The sequence below is a fragment of the Cyanistes caeruleus genome, chromosome 1, assembly GCF_971803275.1.
Source record: "Cyanistes caeruleus chromosome 1, bCyaCae1.hap1.1, whole genome shotgun sequence".
NCBI lineage: Eukaryota > Metazoa > Chordata > Aves > Passeriformes > Paridae > Cyanistes > Cyanistes caeruleus.
In genome coordinates, this window is record NC_141701.1 from 28,856,605 (window position 1) to 28,877,282 (window position 20,678).

The 20,678-nt window shown below is 40.4% G+C and overlaps 1 long non-coding RNA gene across 1 annotated transcript; it reads right to left on the bottom strand.

Annotated features, from left to right (window-relative positions):
- Positions 1-1,991: 1,991 nt before the first annotated feature.
- LOC147655407 (uncharacterized) lies at positions 1,992-19,156 on the bottom strand. The gene is made up of 3 exons (XR_015279005.1): positions 19,060-19,156; positions 16,007-16,053; positions 1,992-2,395 (listed from the first exon to the last, which is right to left on the bottom strand). It is a non-coding gene; the product is annotated as an uncharacterized LOC147655407 (long non-coding RNA).
- Between the last annotated feature and the right edge of the window lie 1,522 nt (positions 19,157-20,678).

Consider the following 20,678-nt stretch of genomic DNA (forward strand, 5'->3'; position numbering starts at 1 on the left):
AAACAACTTTTTTTATCTTTGGTCTCGAGCCCTCAGATTTTTTTAAACAATATTTCATGAAAGAATCTGGAATCCTTGCCAGTCAGAGATGGGCACCTGGATCGCTTTGGGTATCAAAGCACAGGAGCTTTTAATTTGTACTGTAAGAGGTGACCAGCTTTTGCTGTATGTATTTTATCATAAACACCACCACAAGGAACAAATTTATGTATGCAATAGATAGAGAAATGTGTTCTTGTTTTGGGAAAGGAAAGGTTAATGTCTGTGTTGTTTTCGGAGAAGAAATTGGATCTTAGCAAGAGTCTTTTGTTTTAAAGGAAGTCCATCCCACAGTTTGGAAACTGAGTATGACTCTTCTTGTCTAAATTGACAAAGGCCAAAGTCCTGTCTCAAGTGCAAATGATAAATTGTAGATGTTCCCTTAATTTCATAGGGGTTTTGGTTTGGTAGTCTGGCCAGATTGGAGTTTTCTTAAGTTATTTGCTGAATTCATCAGTAATTTTCATGGCTTTAAAATTAGCCAGAATCATACTTTTAAAGTATTGAGGTGTTTAATTTTAAATCAAAAAGCTTAATTTTTATTGTATTGGTATTTTAACCTATTATTCTGACTTTGTTCTCCTCGACTGTGTTCGTCTCCAACATTTCTACAAATGGGTTTAACTACAACAAAGTTATTGAACTCTTGTTTCTGAATTCCTTCCTCCATCAGTTTTGTTGCTGAGTGTCACTTTTTCTGTCACTGAGAAAATTTACACCATGACTATACCAAGTAGTTAATTACAAGAAACTCAAAATTTATGTTTTGAAATCCTTTTTGGAGTTTAGCAACATAATTAATCCAGTCTAATATCACTGACCTCTGTTTTATAAAGCCTTAGAATGACTTCTTCAGAATTTGTAGATGAGGGAGCCAAAATTTTCTTATATGTGCCATATATTTTGCACAGACTGAGTAGAAGCTTATCTTTAAAAGCGTCAAAAAGCAGATGTGAGCTTGGGGCAGACAACCCAGACCAGAGTGACTACACAATATCTGGATGAGCAGGCTCTTTGAATATATCTCTCATTAGTTATAAATCCATCTTCTAATTGATGACATCTGCCTCTGCTACACTATGGCAGCAACCAAACCAAGCAATGAAAGAAGAGGCAAATATGAGGAGTATAGTGGAAAGGAAATCAGAGATTATATCTGTTGATTTTTGTCTAAATATGGAAATTCTTATACAATAGACCATCAAATGTAATTTCCTATGTCTTAGAGGACAAGCTGTACATTTTTTAAAATAGTTCAAAAGGCTTACAAACTTGGGCTCAGGGTGTGGAAGTGGGAGGAGGGGACCAGAGGAGCTGTAGAGAAAAAAAATGGAGTACAGGATTTCCCCCTTTGCAAAAAATCCCTCAGTTTGAGATTTCTGTGTATCAATACCAGACATTCCATTCACTTGACAGGACTGGGCTCAGTGCAGATTGATGGCAAAGATGTCTGTGCAAGGACAACTGAGAGATCCTCTGCCAGCTTCCACATACAAGAGAAAAGATACAGTACAAGAGCTGAAGCATCTTCCTTGTGCCATTCTGCACCCTGTGCTGCAAAAAGGAGGAGCCAGTAATATCACAGTAATGCTCTACCCTTTGTTGTACTTTTTCTTCTCTGCTTGAAACCCCAGATGTTCCTCGGTCTGCCCCATCACAGCCTTGCCCCTGCCTCACAGAACAGTGAGCTCAGTTTCTCACTGAGGACCACTGACCCTTTCTTTTTACCAGGAGTGAATATAGCTAGTCCTGCTTCACCTCTTCTGATAAATCATTTCCAAACACTTTTATCAAGTGAATTCAGAAAGCTGCTGGGCTCTGCCTCATGATTGCAAAACCTTGAAGAAACCACTGGGCAGTTTTAGGTCTTTGCTAGGTCAAAGAAGAAACAAAGATGATTTCCAAAGAACTAGGACAACCTTTCTCCCAGTACTTGAAGAGCTGTGCTTCTTTCTTGTCTGCTAATACTTGCTGAGTATGTGGTAACAGATTTGTACAGGCATTCTTGCCTAATGTCATTGGGACATTACATTACTGAGAAAATCAATGCAACTTTACAGCTATTAAGCAAAGTGTTGACAGTAGCAAGCATATGGATTCCTTCAGAAAACAGTCTTGGGAGATTTGACTGTGTCACATGCATCCCAGTGCTCAGCTTTGGAAATGTGCTCTTCTCAAACAACTTCTTGGGGTAAAACTGAGATCCCTGAATGAGGCACAAACTGAGAGATAGAGACTTCTTTTGCAGTCACAATCCTTCCCAGATTAGTGATGACAGCTTGAATGATCAACAGCAGTGATGTTCTGTTTCCTCCCAGAGCTCAGGCCCATACAGCCTCATCCATCAGTAAGAGGGCTGAAACAAACAACAGAAAATCATATTTATAGGTGGAAAACAATGATTTTGGTTGAACTGAAGAAGGAATTCTGAGCCTGAAATGCCACCTAATTTTTTCACTTTTATCAGCTAGTTTAATAAAGAATGAAGCTTTCCCTGCAAATTTTGTTTCCTTAAGCCCACACAGTATGATAGCTGTGGAAACATTCTCACCATTCAGTGGACCTGTCCCTGTGAAATAATGATTTTGGACAGGGGACCAGTAGGAAGCACAAATATTTTCTATTCATTATGGCAGGTGAAGCTGCCTGTTTTGATTTTAAATTTTAGACTAGTTTTCAAAGGTATCTGGAAGAGCAGAAAGCTGGGAAACAGAAGACGATCGAGTGTTGTTTTAACTTTTAATAAGCCAATTTTCTTTATTTACAGTAAGGCAGGATTGTGGGAATACAGATGGAGATAAAACACAAGCTCAGATGTCTTTTCCTATGATCAGTTACCCTCAGAACAAGAATTTACCTGGATTTGAACAGACCATTTCTCTGCCCACAGCAGCCTTGTGTTGATTTGCAAAAGGTGCAAATCCAATACTTCATAGAGAGGAAAAGGAAATAAAGAGTGAGATTTCCCTGCTGGCAGCCTTGTCCAGGTTAGTGTAACTTCAAAGTTACAGCACAAACACTCTGAAGGTGGCTGGGAAGTTTTCTCAGGCAGAAGGAAGTTCAGAGTAATGCACAGGGAGATTAGCATACTTGAATTTGACAGCAATGGTGCAGCATACCTGCAGCTGAGGAGAAAAGGATATCAAAGCAGGAACACTGGAATGTGTGGAAGGGTCAATTTATGCACAAGGATTTCTACCACAGACACCCCTGGAGTTTTTTGGAGTGGCTTCACAGCAGTCTAAAGAAAAGAACAGAGCAAGTGCCTGCTAATGCACACCTTATGCACGAGATAATCTTGAGCCAGAGTGGCAGTGGTGTCACCAGTTATTCTGGTAATGGCCTGCTCTGTTTCTTCAAGGCAGAATGAAACCACTTTCACTCTTGGCTTACAGTGATATTGTAGACAAGTAGGAATATTTTAGACAAGGAGGAATAGTAATGAGCACTCAGCCCATCTCTTTCTGTGAAGTCTTCCAAGTTATGTTCTTAAAAATCTCTGAGAAGAATGTGTCCACACTTCTAAGTTTCCATCTCAGTGAAAATAACAGGGTCACACAGTTTTATAGCTAGAAGAGAAAATATTTTTCATGAGAAATGATTTGGAACAAACATTTTAGCTATAACTTCATCCTGAAATGTGGAACAAGAGAAGTTTTTGCTGGAAACAGCTCAGTTATACTGGATGGATGATAGGTCTTGGAAAAAAACATGAAAAAGAAAAACAATGAAGCATAAAGACAAAGAAATTTTACCTGAAAGCAAATGCAGTCCTCAAAAAGAAAACTTTCTTTTCACAATACGACCTTTCAAATTCATTTGTTAATAAAATTTTTGAGCTATTCATTGGCAACACTCACTCACTATATACAGATGAACAATGCATGGATGTAGTACAAGAAAGTTACATTTGGACATTTGGACTCCTGGAGGTAAGTAAAATATTATTGTAAGAGTACTTGTGCAGACTGGATGTTGGACTACTTTGAATTCTTGCTCACTAGAGAAAACAATTAGCCATCTTGGGAAATATATATATATATGGGTTTTTAGAGAACCTAGCACCAATAACCAAATTCTCCAAAAAGTCATGAAAGGAGGAGAAAGCTCCTGGGTGGAGGTTAAAAAGCAAACCAGGACATGAGGCAGGGAGTAGAAGAACCACTGAGTAGCTGAGGTGAGCTTGAAGATCTGCCTGTGGGACTTTTTTGTCTTGGTGAGGATAGAAGAGCTGACTGTGACATGCCTGAAGCGCTGATTCACAGGTGTCATCTTTGAAAAGTAAGAGGGATGGTCAGCAGGAAAGTTGCAGAAGATCCAGCTTGATATGCCCTGCCCAGCTGGAAGCTGGGGGCCAGGTTCTTCTCGGTGAGAACAAAAGCACCTGAAAAAATCCTTTACTGGTGAAAATGTCAAGGTCCTCAGTTCTTACTGCAATCTTCTTCTAACTTCAGTGTAAGAAAAAAATTCTGGATGCTAAATATAGAAGACAAATTATTTCTTTTGAGGTATTGTACAAGATCAAGAGCAAAAACAATATGTCTGTCGTTACCTAGGAAATTAATAGTTCTGTGTTTTAATTTATTATGAAGACAAAGAATGACACATTCTGGCCACCATGGTGTATTATATCATTTCCCTCTAAACAAAGCTTCATCTGCCTTGTTTATGTCCAACAGCAGCAATGCCTTCATCAAGGTGTTGTCAAAGGCCCCCAAACTATTCCATTTAGCTGACACTTCTACCAGCAAGCTGGGATATTTCCTTCTTAGTGATCCATTGGTGTAAGCCTTCTCACATGCCCTACAAATGTGAAATTTAAATCACTTCTCAATGAAGAGATTAGATGGCAACAAGGCAGACATGCTTGGAAAGATCTAATATGTACTAATAAGAGAGGAAGTCATCAGGAAACGGATAATTCCTCAAGCTAATGAATGTGTCCCAACAAAAATGTGTCTATTATATTCACTATTCTTTCATGGGAGCATTTTTAGAACATTTATTCTGAGCAGTTTAGCAATATTTAGAAAAACATGCAATGTATTTGTTCATTTTTCTCCCAGGCTTTCACTTAACAATGGGCGGCATGAAGGTTTTCCTGAGTTCAACATTTGCTTTCCAGATCTGCACGATTCTGATGGCTTGGAAATGTGACATAATCTTAATGATTTCCCCTTATTCTCCATTAGGCCATTCCACTGCTCAGGAGTATTGTGCTGCATTGATAATCACCTTGAGAAGACTTTAGTGAAAGCCTGGTGGGTGTGGTGGTATGAAACGTGGAAAGACGCAGTGCTCCTCAAAATGAGAACATACCAAGGATTAGATACTCCTATCTTGCAGCAAGAGTGTGGTAAGAATCTTGGTAGGTGTCTTGGCACGGGGGCCAGGACTGTGTGTGCATGCCTGGGAAATACATCAGGAACTCATCACTTTTGGTTCCTGAACACCAATGTAAATATATGAAACACGAGATCTCTTTAAAAAAAAAAACAACCAAAAAACAACAACAAAAAAAAGAAAAAAAAAAAAGAGAAAAAAAAGAAAAAAAAGCCAGGCCATCTTTTATCAGACAACCTAAGAGTGATGTACATTCACAACAAAAACTGAAACATAACAAAATACACTGACAAAAAAACCCACAAAAAATCCCCACACAAAAGAAAAAAACATATGAAAATAAACAAACAAAAATCAGAAATATGTATGTTGAAAAAAATAATAGATCTCATATCCTTATATCAGTTTCTTTTGAGGGTCATCATAGCCTGGTTACTTAGGAGTAGCATGATTTAATTACACTCTTTTGGGATATTTGTCTCCTGTCAAAGGGTTGCCCAAGACTGAGCTGTCTGCTTCAAATTCTTGGCTTCTGCTTGGTTCTAATTTAATTTGATTTTTAGGTTGGATTTAGACTACTTTTCATCAGGGAGGCATTTTGACAGGCCATTTGACACCCCATAAATGGGGTACCTCTGCTCAGTACCCCATACAGAGGTCACATCCTGTTAGAGCTCAGTCTACCTTTGTTCTTTTCCCAGTGGAATTATTTTGCCCTAACTTTGTTAGTCTTGGTGGAAACTGTCTAGGTATAATCTAGTCATTCATGCACTTCCTATACCAGACAGAGAAAACCAAAAATCACTAGGGGACAACAGATCTCATTTGTAAATGCTTGCTTAGGGTTGTTGGGATCCTTGTCCATCGCCAACAGGGATTCTCAGTGGCTGTTCTGGACTCTTCTCTGTCTGTAGTTAAATGAAATACATTTCCACCTTAAACATAATTTTGATCCACCCTTCTGCATCATAGCTGCTGCATAAAGCTGCTTATTAAAGACAGCATCCAGCATTCTTTTCTGATGAAACAAAATGCAAAAGGTCACCTGATATTTGCTTTAAATAGGCCAAAGGTCACAAGAGATAGGATAAAATACAGTCATCAACTTACAGCAGGATTCACATGCCCAGCCTACTTCTTCCAAGTGCATTGCAGAAGTCTAGCATTTTCATAATCAAGTCACAGATGACTAAAATCAATTACAAAGGTTAATGCCTATGACAATTCTTGTTCATAGTGGATCTCAATTCATAATATTTTCTCTTCTGTTACAGTAATAATATGTAATTATAAATTAAATCCTACAACTGTAATCTGTTTTCAGATTTCTTACCAACTATAGGCACGCTAAACTCAGAAACTAAGACCCCTTTTTTGTTAACAAAACACAGCAACTATTCAACTATTTCTGACTCCATCCCTTTTCCTGCAATAAAATCTTGCCATACTTCAACAGCATTTTGTGACATAGCAAAATGTCATAGCTATTACTGTGTTTTAGTAGGGACCTCCTCCTTGATGTCAGCTTTTCAGAGGTGCATCCATCCACCCTTTGGCTCATGATGAGGTACACAGTGAAGAAATTTGTCTTTGGTGCAAGCCTGTGAGGATTTGCCAGCTAATGGGTCAAGGCAAAAGCGGGAGGAACATAAGATAGCTGAAACTATTTTACATAAGCAAAAATAACTTGTGAGTTACATCTTGTTTGTTGTCTTATAAGAGAGAAAGTTTTGCCTGGTCAGTATTTGGGCAACAATCTCTGTACTCCACAGGGAATACCCAAGGAGACTGGAGTTGCTCTGATTACAGGCTTCATATGACAGGCAAAATTTAAGCAAATTAACTCCTTTAATATTTCTACCACAAATGGAGGCTATTTACTTGCATGATAGCTTGATAAGGAGATCATACCACTCATAACTGTATCTCCACAGAACTTAATTTTTTGTTCTACAGCTGATGGTTCAATGTCTCCAAATTATTGCACTAGTGTGGCTACAGACAGTGCATACCTGGAGCAGCTTCACGTACTCCAAGAAGCAACAGAAGTGCTGAGAGAGATTTTTGCCTTCTGCTTTCCCATCAGGAGTGGTAGGGCACTGCCCCAGCCCGCCTGAGGCTCATTAACCACCCAGCCAGAGTCAAAGCTCAGCATTGCTCCCAGTGCAACCAGAGTGACAAATTAGGTTTGTGGTCATGGTAAATAATGTTTTAGACTGTTTCTCCTATAGGAGAATCTTTAAACTAGTCCATGCAAACAGATATGGAGCTCCTAGGGTGTGTCTCTGCCAACTGATTAAAGGATCAGCACATGGTAGGGTTCTGTTTTCTGTTGAGGTCAAAGAAATTGGTCACTGAGGAAGAACCTCTAGAAGGAAAAGATACAACTTGACAAGAAAAAATATATCAATCTAAATTGATATTACACAATATAAGCAGTAAAATGGCTTTTATGTTTAAGAAAAGCCGTTATTACAATATCCTCATTTTCTAGGTTCCATCCTGTTTCTTGAGAGTCTTTTGTCCTTACCCATTAAAAGCATGCCTAGCTATAGAAGAGGATGGAGGAGGCAGATGTTAACAGGCAGAGGAAGCAAGTTGACACCTTTTGCTCTTTCTCTGCTTCAGTGCCATACTCAGTGCTCTGTTCAGATGAGGTTGTCAAAGTAGTTCTTCATGCAGGATGTCCAAAAGGACATCTCTTTCTGGAGGGAATATAGCTCTTTGAAATCAAGCAAGGCAACTAATAACATTATAATAAATGTGCACTTATTGATTTCTTTTCCTGAGACAAACACAAATTTTTGCTTTTTTTTTTTTTTTTCTTTAGAATGAGGAACATGCCACATCTCCTTCAGAAACAATTCTACATTCCCTTGCAAGTAATTTTTTTTTTAACTGCTAGTGGTAGTCTTTTTTGCAAAAAGGGATACAGTCCACACTCCTCCCTCCCCAAATGTTCCCTCAGGAACACTTTGTACTTTCCCTTAACTGTTCACTACGTCCACTGGAGTCCGGCTGCAAAAAATGGCTCAGTTTTACATCTGGATTTCCAATCAGTCACAAATTCATGGCTGTTTTCCCAGACAGAGAGCAATTAAATGAAACCTGTGAAACTCATTACCAAAACCTCTGGAAACATCAGTTCACACAAACAAAACTGTGTTTTCAGTGTTTCCCAGCCCAAACTTTGGGGATTAAAATGAGATTTCATAAACATCTTGGGAGAAATCATTCCCAAGTCCATCTGCTGATTCTTTCCCTCTCCCTTCTAGTCCACTAGTATTATGTTCCATTTTTAAAATTTTGTTTAGCATACATTTTACTTCCACTGTACTGCAAGACAAGTGTGTTAGTAGATTTGTCCTGATTTGCAGGAAAAGTCACATTCAAGTGATATTCTTCTGATTATACTGAAGCGAAAAGAATAAACATTTTCTTCTCTAAAAATAGAAGGTGGCATCTGCATAATGCCATATTCCAGTTGTGTCCCTAAAACCACCTCTGGAGAGCTACTGTTAAGGTTTTGAAATCCCAAGTATTCTCAGAAGCACTGTTGATCAACCAACTGCAAAATAAAATGGTTCACCAAGTGTTTCCAAGACAAGGCTTTCTTCTTTTCTTTATACACTGTGACCTGGGCTGACAGTATCTTTTTTTGCATCAAGGCTGTCCACTTCATAAGCCTACAGCTACAACTGGTGTTTAGATAAAGGGGATTAGACAGAGTTGCATCTTCTTGAGCACCATCAGTTTCATAACAAGAGTCAAACACACCTTTATCAAGTTCTGCTCAGAGTACTTTTTACCGGGCTTGCAATAGCAGTTTTCTTAAATTCCTAATTTTCTCAAGTCAAAAAAGCAGCTCATTTCTGATCTATCTTTCACACAACATACATTATCTACTATCACTATCACTCCTGCTGTAACTTTGCCTCTGTCTTCAGTGTGGATGACAGACCAAAGGGGTCTCAGAGCTCTGACCTGGAAGACCATGACTGCAAGAATGATCATCTCCCAGCTGACCCTGAAATTGTGCAAGATCTGCTGCTCCAGATGGATCCCTAAACATTTATGGGGCCTGATTGATTGGATTCATCCAAGAATCCTTGAAGAGCTGGATGATGTCATTAAAAAACCTCTCAAATTATTTTTGTGCTGTCTTGGGAATCCAGAGAATTCCTAGTAGACTGGAAGCTTTCAGAAGGCAGATTTTAAAGAAGGACAAAAAGGGGGAACCTGAAACCGACCGGCCTCTCAGTTTCACTTTGGTGCCAGGTAAAGTTATGAGGAGAGACCACACTGCCATCTACAATTTCCTTGTGAGGGGAAAAGGAGGGGCACTGATCTCTTCTATCTGGTGACCAGTGACAGGATCCAAGGGAATGGCCTGAAGTTGTATCAGGAGAGGTTTAGGTTGGATATTAGAAAAAGGGTTTTCATCCAGAGGGTGTTTGGGCACTGTAACAGGCTTCCCAGAGAAGTGGTCACAGCACCAAGCCTGGCAGAGTTCAAGAAGTGTTTGGACAGTGCTCTCAGGCACACGGTGTGATCCTCATGGATGGTCTTGTGCAGGGCCAGGGGTTGGACTCGATGATCCTTGTGAGTCCCTTCCAACATGGGATATTCTGTGATTCTGTGATTCAACATCAAGCCTGTAAGTTCTGCTGTAACTGAAGTGGTAAAAAGTTACTTATAAAAGTTATTTATAGCACTGCAACCAACTTCCTGGGAATGTGACCTTAACTAATATTCCCTACACCACTTTCCCACTGATAAAATAGTGACAGTGATGAAAATCTAATATGTCACTAAAAAGCAAAAGAAGAACTACTGAAAACAACAGCAAGGTATTGCTACAGAATTATATAGATATAATTGATAAGATTATCTATCTTAGATAAAGATATCAGAAAGATATCAGGACTTCCAGCTATATAACATGGCTTGAATTTTTTCTTTCAGACCAAGAGCTGTATAAAAGGAAGACAGTTTTAGTGAGTTTCATTGTGATAGCAATCACAAAGGCAGGATAAGGATCAGTATAAATTTGTTGATACTAAAAATTTGCCATAAAGTGAAAAATATGCGCCAGCTAAGCACTAGACTATCATGAAACATCTCCACCTATATTGTTACTAAGAGCATTTAGGTCCTAAAATGTGCATAATACTAATTTACTTAGTACAGAGTTGTCAAACCTCAAACCAACCAACAACATCTGGCTTGACAAGCTGGTTAAGCTGGACCAGCTCTTCCTGCTCTCTTTCCCAAATCTCCCACAATGATGGGAGGGGACTGCTCCATAGTGCCAAACCAACTGGTCTGTCTAAACCAGCCAGCCTTGGCCCTTCCACTATGAGGGCCCACAGTCCTTGTAGGGTGACGTCTGGGAATTGGCTAAATTAATTGCTCAGAAAATGGCAGCTTTCTCCTAGATATTTTCCTACATTTCCTGGCCAAAAAGTCAGACAAACCAAGAAATGTTCACATGTTTTAAGAGTTATATTACATAAATTCAAGTCTTCAGGACATTGCAACAAGAGGAGGAGATGAGGTGAATGGCTGTGTGCTTGTGCAGCTGACTCTATGAAGGTCAGGTGCTAGGGGCTTGGCCATAATCTATTTTATTATTGTGGTTTTCATTTTTAATTAAAAGCAGCATTCCCATTAGGAGTAATAAGACACAATTTCAGCACTTAGTCCAGAAAGGGAACAAATTATACCATTAACATATGCAAACCAATACCAGAAAATTTGCAGGTCTCTGAGTGCATAGAGGAGACAAAATAGTTTAAGCATATAAAAATAGGGTGGATATAATCACCACTTAAATAATGTTCTAACCATTCTAGCAGCTAAAAAATAAAGATATTTGTATTAACAATTTTTGTTTAAATGGCTTTTGTTCACCTCTATATAACTTTTTCATTGATGTGGGAGAAATATGCAGAAAATGAGTACTTGCAGTCTTTGTGGTTTTAAGGAATTATCTAAGATGGTAATGCTGTGTGATGACATCTCCCCATGTAGGCAGCACTGGAATATATAGCTAGGGTCAGCTTTTGTACCCATCCAGTTCCTTCTCAGCTTTTATATTGGTTCACAAATCATCTTCCAGGCCCCTGTTGAAGTCTGCATTCTGTATATTGGTGACATTGTGACTGGACTTCTCTATTCACAATCCAGCCCCATCATCACCTCTTTCATTACCTCACATAGTCAGAGGTCTAAGCTATTGCAGCACATCTAGCAAAATCAGTAAAAGGCTGAACAAAAAAAATAAGTGTTCAATAACTCATTATTAGTCTGAACAGCTGCTTAGGGATCTGAAGAAATTAAATTTCTAAGAGGGTTGAATTTTCACACACATTTGTTTATGTAAGTCATACTAACTAGGCATGTCCCTGTCCTGTGAGACTGAAGGAGAGAATGAAAAGAACGATGAATCAGTGAGGAGGCATTATATTTTTTCTTAGAGGGTACCATTCAGAGTTCTTGACTATTATGCCCTTTGAAATGCTGAGATCCCCAGATGCACATTCTTCCTTCATAGGTTGCATTCCCCTTGGAGCAATGAGCATACAGCAGCTGTCTTCTTTCAATCAGCATATGCTGTACCAGACTAGCTAGATGGAGAATTTTGCTCTCTGATGCAAGCTACCCTTTCACTGCTATGAAAGGATCAACCATACTGACCTGGATACTCCCATTCAGGGCAGTAAAGGGGACAGAACTGAGAATTACAGCTTTGTTTACACTACTACAAGAGTAGCAGGTTTCAATCCCTTGTAGTCTCATGAGTAAAAATTATGGTTACTTCTCCCTTGCCTATTTATCCTATAATCCACCACGCAGATGTGCTAAGCAATTCAGAAAAAAATGCTTTGGAAAATACAGAAGCTGTGTCATGCAACAATCCTCCTTGATGAGTATAGCATTTGTACAGTCTACACCACTTTAATTTCAAAGGTCTTTAGTCTTTCCAGAACATTCATTTGTCACATTAGGTGCCTTAATGCACATGTTTGGAACAAGGACACGTCCATCTCAATTTTCCTCCTGTTTTCCCATGTTCCTGTTGTATGATCCTTGTAAATGCTGGGCAAAACCACACACCTATCACTCTCAGGGCACCCTAGGGAATGTTCCCCCAAAGAGAGACAGTTGCATCCTTTGTGAAAATGTGAAAACAAAAGCAGAGGGAGTAGGTGTCAGGAGAGCTTTCTCAGCCAAAACCTTTCCCAAGGCTCCTGCTGAGGCAGGGAGGTTCTGCACCACTTCCAGCACAGCCAGTATCACACCACGCTCTGCTGACTCAGGGCTGGGGCTTTTCCCCAGAAGCCTCTCACCTGGCTGATGCAATCACACTGTGCTTTCAAATCACTTCAACCACCTGCCTTTCACCTGGGAGATGCATGCAACATGGAGCGTGCACTATGAGGGCCTTGGGTAATTTTATTTCAGATTGTGAAATGCTGCTATTGTGCAATGATAAATCCACTTTAAGCCTCATTATCTCACTTCTTTAAGAAGTGAAAGCATGTCTGCAAGCATATCTGAATCACACTTTCAAAATGAAGACTGTTTTGAATAGAACTAACTTATATCCTTAGATAATCACACACCCCCAAGTATATTGTCTGCTGACCTGTTTTTAGATGTGGTTATAGTCTCATTTCATAGGCCTAACAATTTCCATTTATACCAAGCAAATTTTAAAGAGGCTTTGAAAGCAGTAACTTCATCCTAATATTGTCATCACAAATATGGTCACAATGCAAGGTGAAGTCTTTAGTTACCATGTTCTCAAATGATCAAGTGAAAAATAGATCAAGATCAAGAAAGAGACTTAGTAGAAAAAAAAGAAGTGGCATACAAACTTTGCAATGTCATCAAAATGCCTTGAGATTTGCCATTCCTTCTTCCTTCTGGGCTCCCTGATCTCTTCTATTACCTCTTCTATACCTCCCTGCTTGGTTTTGCTGCTTATGGAGAATATGAGTCAGAGAATACAGACAGACCTTGAGGGTCTGGGGTTTTTTATAACAACATTTTACAGCATTAAAAATTGCAATGTTTCACCAGGAAGATGAAAGAAAATTTAACATAACACCTTCCTGGCTGAGAGCTGAAGTCTCAGATGCAAACTGAAGCATCACTCTGTTTTTGAGTTCAAGGTTGCATCCTGTTCTGATGTCAAATATTTTCCACTCATGGTACCTCCTGAATTCCTAGTTGCTGTATTCAGCTATTTTGTGGGACAACTCTTTAGGTCCCTTCCTTCTGAGGGCTTCAGGCTGTGCTTGACTCTAGTCAACTGGCTCTAATATCACTCTTACAGGACTGTACTTCTAGGTGTCATTTCAGTGTGTCATATACATTCCCATTTAAATTATGGATTTTTCACCCTTCAAAATGCTTACAGTTCAGCTTCACCAAAGTAGCAGTAGATGAAAGCAGTGGGATTTGCCCTAGACATTCATTTTGAGGGCAGAAAGGTAGAAGGCATAGAGTGGGTCTGAAGAAAACCCCAGTGGACGCTTCAAGACAAGGTAGAGATTGCCATCTTAATTCTCCTCTACAGGGATCATTGAAATGAATAGGACACCTTTATCAATGAGGTTGCCAGAATTACAGCCACCACAGTGCCTCAGTACAAGCTACTGTGCAAACACTTGTTACATAGAATCAATCTAGAACAGGCTACAGAAAACCCTATTATTATTTCAAACTTACTATTGTTCCAGCTGCACATAGCTCTCCTTCCACAATTACAGCACCTGTAATGCTTACAAAGGATATTCCCTAGACCTGCAGGCCAGAGAGCTGTTTGGATGTTGCACACTGAGTCCATCCTGAAGATGGTAACTTTAACTCCATCCCAATGGGCAAAAAGGTGGGACAATGGATCTGCCAGAGGATAAGAAGAAGCTTACTGATGAGAGAGGAAAAAAGATGAGAGGAAACCTTAGTCAGAGTGAGAGTGTTAGTCTGGCTCCAGCGGGCATCAGTTCCTTATTCTGCTGAGGGATTTGGCCTTTGGCCCAAGTTTGTGAGGCCTTTGTAAGTGCCAGAGTTCAGTCAGTCTAAAAACAGCTACATAAAAAGGAAATTTTTGGCATCACATTCTGATACTAAATGCTACAGCAGGAAGAGTGTCACCAATGACCTGGTGACCCATGTGTTGAGGGACAGCCACCTGCCCTGCCAGCTCCCCATCTCACTGTGCACTCAGCACCGCACAGCCAAAGCCACATGGGCCTGCAAATAACAAGTAGTTATTTGATTTCATAACTACTGAAATCAAATCCAGTTTTCACTGGCATAGTATAAGATATTCCACTTAAATCGAGCTTATGTTTGACTCACTCCATGCTTTTTGGTTTTTTTTGGTCCAGATTTGATAAAAAAACCCCATGTGAGAACATTGGGAAGTTATTTTCTCATTCTTCCCATAAACCTTCAGCCAATACAAAAGAAATACAAAATTCAAGGCATTTGAAAATGGAAAGATGAATGTTTTTGAGAAGTAGTTATTGTTCCCCTCATGAAAACAGAAGCATGGAATGGAAATGTATAATCAACCACAGGAGTTAGTGGTGCTCCAGTGATATTCCAGTAAAAGGAAAGCAGATTTGTTCGTGTGCACATGTGTAAAATGAAACCTCAAGTATGCATTTTCCTTTTAGACAAATTTGTCACCTTCCAGTAACATGTATTATTACTGAAGAAAAATTGATTATGGAAGAAATTAATATACTTTGTTGGTAGATTTCTCTCTGATCCACAGTAAGCACACTACATACACATCCTGTTTTCCTCTTTCCAAAAAACAAACAATATTCTTGAGTAAAAAAAACAGTGTTTCTTTATCCACAAGAGCATGCATGTAGCATGAATGAGATGTTTTTTGACCTTCCTGCTGAAATTCACACAATTCTCCAAGCTCTCAGTTCATGCATCACTTCTAACATTCCTTCCAAGTACATGTATAATACATGTGCAAACTATTAATCAGCAAGGATGTTTTAGAAATAAGCTATCTTAGATAGTATGCCAATGCCTAGAGCTATGTCTCCAAGCCATTTGGATATGAATGAAAGGGATGAGAAACAAAATGTTTGATTAACATTAAACTACTGAAATAAAAGACTGAGAAAAAGAGAGCATTTCTATTAGTGAAGGTAAAAATCTACTGTTTTGTCACCCAAAATTAACACCTCAGTTGTCATCAGCAATCCATTTACTTGTAGTACATTTAATCAATTTGATTCAAGAAAAAAGTTAAAGGTTTTTTTAAAGTTAAAAAATACTTTTTCTTTCCATCATCTAATTATATCATTGCAATATTTCATTTGGAAATGATATCTTGACACCAAGATTGAGATAATTGTGTAATGAGTGTCTAGTTGTGCTCTGCATGTATAAATCCCTTCATGTTCAGCAGGTGTCTACCTGGTACAGTTTGTGGAGCCTGTGCTGCAGTTTAGCTGGCCACTGAACAAGGGTCTGCTTTATGGTGAGATGGAACACCAGGTTCCACTGGCTGGGTTGACTTGAGGCTCATTTCAGGTGCCAAAAACAGGCATCCAGTGCCACCTCAGATGCCTTGGGTACCTACCTGGCCTCCAGCTGCCTCCAGCAGTCCACAGAACTTCAGCATTTTCTCTGAAATGTTCCAAAATTTTTATTCATTCTTGTAAAAATTGAGTTAGCAAAAAGCAAAATGACCTATTTGATGTCCTAGGGAAAATTTCCTTCAAGACTATCTAAATGTTCCTACCACACAAAACAATATAAAGTCCCAATCCAACAACTTTCCAGAACTTTACCATAAATTTGGAATGCATTTTAAATACATTTCAGTGATCCATTTTCACTTGCTAAAAATTGCCAAGCTTTCCCTCAAAACTATTACAGAGTAGGTATTTAACTTTTTAAGCTACTGACTATATCATTCATTCCCCTGACATAATATGAACACTGTTTTTGTTTTCTGCCTTGATATCCTTTATTATAGCAAGCGATGCTTTTGAAACATTGCAAAAGCTGCAGAGCTCAGTTTACAATCACATCCATTTAAACCTGCCATTGATTTTAACAGGCACCAAACAGCTTTCAGCCTGTTTTGTAGTCCTGAGATGTGCCTGATCAGTCATCCTCACTTTCACCATCAGAGTTTACAGGCAGTTGCAGATGGGTAACTACACAGAAACACGTTCCTTATCAAGGCAGAGTTTCTTCTTACATAAGAGCTAACCAAAAGATTAAACTAAAAGATTTTGTTAAAAGATATGGCTGAAAAGGCCAGGTGCTAAACAACAGCAGTTTGGAAACATATTTCCATGTTTTGGCTGGAGAACAAATAATAATACAGAATAAATGCTTCTGAAAATAAGTTGTATAATTGCAGTGGTTTTTATCTTTGTTTTGGTTTCTTTAAGAAAAAGTTTTGTCAAATAAGCATGTAGATTATTCAGAACACAACTCCAAGAAATACGCTTGGCCTTGCTGGAGGGAGAATGCAATGTTGGCTTTTCTAGTGCTCAGGACACAGGAGGCAGAGTGGAAGTCCTAGACCCCTGGGGCCCAGGGGCTGATGTCTTTGGGCACAGGAGTGAGTGCACAGGCCCTCACTTTTGGTCCAGTGGAGCTGGAGCAGTGGGTGCCACCAGGCCTCCAGCCTCCTCCATCCAGCAGCACCCAGGGCTTGTCCCTCTCCCAGCCCACATGTGCCAGCCCATGGCAATGCCTGTGGTCAGCCAGGACACCCAGGCAGTGCCAGGCCCACAGAGCACTCCTGCTATGGACCACTAGTCAGCTGAGGCCAGGGACACCTTGGGCACCCACTGGCACAGAGAAGCCACTGCTGTCTGGAAATCAGCAAAAATGCAGAGTGTTTGCTGGGCTGCTGGACCAAGAGGGAGGTTTCCATAGTTCCCATGGCTATTCAGCCAAGCTTGTGCATTGGCAGCTATTGCTCCAGGCTCTGGAGACCACCCAGCAGTGGGTGAGGGGCTCTTGACCCTCCTGCTCTTGCTTATTTCCAGGCCATCATGCCATCAAGAGAAAACAGGAGCCTGAAAGTGCCTAAGTAGGAATTTTGGATGGCCTGTCTTCTTGCAGTCCCTCCATGCTGGCGCTGGCCCAGGCGCAGCTGCTTTCCCATGGGCTCCGAGAGGGCCGAGGTCCAGCATCCATATCCAGCATCCATATTCAGCATCCATATCCAGCATCCATATCCAGCATCCATATCCAGCATCCATATCCAGCATCCATATCCAGCATCCATATTCAGCATCCATATCCAGCATCCATATCCAGCATCCATATCCAGCATCCATATCCAGCATCCATATCCAGCATCCAGCAGCTACACTAAGCCCTGCTGGTCTCTGTTCTGGATGCAGCCACCTTCACCCACAGGGCTGGTGGAGCCCATGGGCCCACATGGGCTGCCTGCCCATGCCCAGGCACAGCCTGTCCCCAGGTGCCAGCTTACAGGAGTATTCAGTTCCCTACTCAGCACTCATGTAGGCTTCACGCTTTTCCCTTCTCAGATGGGAAATGCCTGCATGGCACTGCAGCAAGGAGGGACATGGTAGAAATGGTGTCTCCTGTTTAGCAGCTTTTTCACAGAAGATTTCCACAGAAAACTACATCTTTCTGTCATGCATGGACTTGAGCACCAGAATGTGTCCCACAGGTCAAACTACTTCACAGCAATCTCTCAAGAGCTTGTTGCCACAAAGAGTCCATAGCATCTCCTAAATGTAGGACATTGACAATAAAGAGCCTGCTCTCCTCTTGCTTCCTTGGATGCTTGGCTACACACACAATAACTAAGTATTCATCACTTCAGTTATGGATATTTAAGTAGAATTTACTTTCAACAACAGGACAACAAGGTTAAAAAAACTGAGTAAAATAAAAAAAAATGTTTTTCCACTGTGTGGGCAGGAGAAAAAGGAGCTAAACTCAAATTGCCCTTTTCACAGACAATTCTCAGTTTGAATGAGTTCAACAAAAGTGCATCTCCAGAGAGACAAAATGTTCCTTTCTAGACAGTAATTGTCTTTTTTTTTTTTAATAAAGACTGAAATTCTGTCATTACCATAAATTCTGACCCCCAAAAAAAACCTAAAACAAAACAACTGAATAAGTCCAGGTGGCTTTACTTTTGTTGCAATCACAGGATATACTTCACAGACTTGATGGTTAAGAGCAAGTGGAAAATTAATGCTCTTTACATTTCTGAGAGATCTGGCTGAAGTTACAGCCTCATTCAAGTTTTACCTGTGTATACCATGAAATGCAATGTTAATGAAAAAATCTGAAGGATTGATTTCTGAGGTTTAGAAGTATTTTTGCAAAGGAGGTAAACCTCATTATCATATCATCAAATTTCTCATTCTCTAACTTTCACAAGCCAATTAAAAATGAAGTGTTGTTTGAATTCAAAATACCAAATTAATTGTACACAGAGGAATGAGTGTCATGGGAAAACAGAGTGAGCATTACAAATTTTTATAATAAGAAATGAGAAATGCATATTCCTGGATATAGCCATTTCAAAAAGCTAAAAAAGCAACAAAGAATATTTAATGGATAAGCTGAGCAATGTTATTCCCATCTTCAAAGAGGGCAAGGTGGAGGACCTGAGAAAACACTTACCAGTCAGCCTCATCACCATCCCTGGAAATCAGATAGAACAGCATGTTCTGGAGGCCATCAACAAGCATAGAGATGAAAAAGTCCCTACTGTTAGCATGGATTCACCAAGGGGAAATCATGCTTGACCAATCTGATGGCCTTCTATGACGACATGGCAGGATGGATTGACAAGGGGAGAGCAATGGATGTTGTCTCCTTCGCTTGAGCAGAGCTTTTGACACTGTCTCCCATAACATCCTTCTAGGTAAGCTCAGGAAATGTGGGTCAGATGAAAGGACAGTGAGGTGGATCAAGAACTGGCTGAATGGCAGAGCTCAGAGCGTCATGATCAGCAAAACAGAATCCACTTGGAGCTCTGTAGCCAGTGGTGCTCCTCAGGGATCAATGCCAGGTCCAGCCTTACTGAGCTTGTTTATCAATGACCTGGACAAAGGTACAGCATGTACCCTCATAGGTTTGTTGATGGTGTGAAAATGGGGGAATGGCTGACACACCTGAAGGCTGTGCTGACTTTCAGCAGGACCTTGACACACTGGAGAACTGGAAAGAAGGAAAAAATGAGGTTCTGGGGGGCAGGTGTTTGGTACTGCATCGGGAGAGGAATAACCCCAAGTACCAGCACAGGCTGGGGGCTGACCTACCAGAGATCAGCTGTGTGGAGAAGGGCCTGAGACTCTTTGATGACAAGTTAACCAGCAGCTGGCAGTGTATCCCTGTGCCCAGGAGGGCCGGTGGTATCCTGGGGTTCTCAGGAAGAGTGTGGCCAGCAGGTCAAGGGAGGTGCTCCTTCCCCTCTGCTCAGCCCTAGCGAGGCCACATCTGGAGTGCTGTGGCCACTGCTGAGCTCCTGGCTACAAGGAAGACAAGGAGCTACTGGAGAGGGTCTGGCAGACGCCACAAGGGTGAGGAGGGGTCTGGAGCTTCTCTCTTATGAGGAGAGACTGTGGGAGCTGGGCCTGTTTAGTCTGGAGAGGAATCTTTTTGATAGATATAGATGCCTCAAATGTGGGTGTCAAGAGGATGGTGCCAGACTGTTTTCAGTGATGTCCAGTAAAAGGATGAGGAGCAATGGCTATAAATTAAAATAAAATAAATTTCACCTCATTTCATTTTACACTGGGGGTGACAGAGCACTGGAACCAGCTGTCCCAGGAGGTCATGGATATATTCAAAACCCAGAAACCCACATGGATGTATTCTTGTGTCACCTGCTCTAGGTAACTCTGCCTTGGCAGGGGACTTGGACTGGATCTCCAGAGGTCCCTTCAAATCCTAACTGTTCTGTGATTCTGTGAAATTACATCTAGTAGTACAGATTCAGTTTAGTGGCTCAGGCACAGGCCAATTTTGGGAAAAGGTTATAGATACATGATACATGATAGCAGCTCTTCTTTTGTCTCCCTAAGATGGTATTCTTAGTTTTGACTCCTTTTTATATTAGGAATGAGACAAAAAAACCCATCACTATTTTTGGTACTGATTCAGAAAATTGGCGATAACCTGAATGCTTAAGGTATGGAGAGAGCAAATTTGAGAAGATTCCTTTGCAGCTCACAACAAAATGGCAGTGGCTGGGAAGTCAACACAGACAGTTTTACTCTCTCTGTATGCAGAGGATC